Genomic DNA, 2500 nt, shown 5'->3' with positions numbered 1-2500 from the left:
ATATATACATGATACTATGCAGTCTATTAAAACATGTGGATATACCCTTCCATACTCACTAAAAAAACATATAGGCACACAACGCACACACAAATACATACACACAAATAAACAATCATAAACAAAAACATACAAACAAATACACACACACAAGAAACAAACAAACAAACACACACGCGCACAAATAGACACAAACACACAAACAACACACACGCGCAAAAAAAAAAAAAAAAACACAAACCTATCCACACTCACACCCTACACTCCATCACAAACACAAACATCCTCCCTCCCCCTCCCCCTCCTCCCCCATCCCCCAACCACCCACACGCAAACCCCGACCCCCCCCCCCCGCACGCAACCCCACGCCTACCCCTTCGCACTCCTCGCACGCGCACGCAAATTCCTCGCATAGCATCCTTTTACCGCGAAGATGCTGATATTTATGCTTATACCTTTACTCATTCTTATACTCATACTCATACTTATACTTATATTTTACTTATATTTTTACTCATATTCATACACATATTTATTCATACTTTTTCCTTCTCATACTTATATTCATACTCATACTTATACTCATACTCATACTTATACTCATACTCATAATTATACTCATATTCATAATTATACTTATACTCATACTTAAACCTTAGCTTATAACCATATAATCACACTTATGTGTATGTTTATAGTTAAAGATTTGCTAATGCTTATACTCACACTCGTACTCATATTCATACTTAAATTTACAGTTTTACTTACACTTATACATATACTAACACATATTCATTCTTACGCTTACACTCATACTTACAATCATACTCATACACATAGTTACACTCATACTCATACTTACACTCTGAGTTACACTCATACTCATATTGTTATCGACAATTATACTTACACTCATATCAATACTCCTACTTACACTCATACTTATACTCATACTTACACTCATACTTACACTCAAACTTATACTCATACACATATTGACACATACAGACCTCATATCACGGCGATGATGATGATTCGCATTTTTCATTCAGGAAATGAATTTTTGGATTATTACTCCATGTTATTAGATACAGACATGTGGTATACTTACATACGCACATACATGTGTGCGTGCAGTGTGTATGAACGTATAGGTGGAGTTGTGGGTATGTTGGTAGACATATGTAAAATGCACTGACGCTTCTGTTATCTCTCTCATTTTCTCTATCTATGTATCTATTCTCTCTCTCTCTCTCTCTCTCTCTCTCTCTCTCTCTCTCTCTCTCTCTCTCTCTCTCTCTCTCTCTCTCTCTCTCTCTCTCTTTATTCACTATTAATTTCCCTATTTCTTCTCCGTCTGTCCTTCTTCTTCTACCTTTTATATATGTGCTGATGCCGAGAAGGTGACCTTTATATATATATATATATATATATATATATATATATATATATATATATATATATATATATATATACATTTACACATATATACATATATATACATATATGTATATATGTGTGTACATATGTAACTATTTTTCCTTATTTTTTTCCTTTTTTTTCTTTTTTATATATTTCCTTTTCTTTCTTTCTTTCGTTCTTTCTTGTTCGCCATGAACGATTTTTTCCTCTCTTCTGGAAATGATTATGAGCCAGATTTTGCCTTTCCGTCCGGAGGCTTTCAGGCTCCCACGCTCCGCTCAGCCACAAAACCACTTGAGTAAAAGAGAGAAAAAATGAGTGACGAGGGAGTGGGAGAGGAAGGGAGGGACGGAGGGGAAGGGGGAGGGAGGAGAAAGGGAAGGGGAGGGGAGGAGAGTAGAGAAAGGAGTGGGTGAAGAAGGGATAATTTTTAGTGAGAGAGAGAAGGGGGGGGAGAGAAAAACAGAGAGAGAGAGAGAGAGAGGGAGAGAGAGAGAGAGAGAGAGAGAGAGAGAGAGAGAGAGAGAGAGAGAGAGAGAGAGAGAGAGAGACAGAGAGAGAGAGAGAGAGAGGGAGGGAGGGAGGGAGAGGGAGAGAGAGAAATAACTAAAGAGTGTTGAGTGTGAAATCAAAACAAAGACATGAAAGAAAACGGGATAAAACGAAGGAAAACGGGAAGTGGTTCTTTCTCTCCTCGAAAGGCTTTGGGATATTAGCGAGGCATACTTCAGGGAAGGGAAAGAGACGCAGAGCCGAGGAAAAACAGGTGAGGAAAAAATAAAGATCGACAGAGACACGACAGGTGAATATAGTAGAGGTATTTACTAGACGAAGATTTTTGTAGAATTGTAGTGACATTTTGGTACAAGTTCTTGGGAGCAGTCTACGAAATGTAAGTATGTAGAGATAAATATATCGAATTTCAGTGATCAATTTGGAGTTCAAGGTATGCACGCATACAAACACACACACGGACAAACAAACAAACACACACACACATATTCAAACAACGCACATACACACACACCAGTTCAAGCATTCACACACAAGCAAACAAAGACACATACACAAACAAACA

General features: G+C 37.7%; 1 protein-coding gene across 1 annotated transcript in view; it reads left to right on the top strand.

The window, feature by feature from the left end:
* The window catches only part of Dpp10 (Dipeptidyl peptidase 10), a gene marked incomplete in the record, with an annotated part of 101322 nt that overhangs the window by 26405 nt on the left and 72417 nt on the right, over positions 1 to 2500 (top strand).

This window comes from Penaeus vannamei, chromosome 21 (assembly GCF_042767895.1).
Source record: "Penaeus vannamei isolate JL-2024 chromosome 21, ASM4276789v1, whole genome shotgun sequence".
In the NCBI taxonomy this organism is placed as follows: domain Eukaryota; kingdom Metazoa; phylum Arthropoda; class Malacostraca; order Decapoda; family Penaeidae; genus Penaeus; species Penaeus vannamei.
This window is presented reverse-complemented; position numbering and strand designations above follow the sequence as displayed.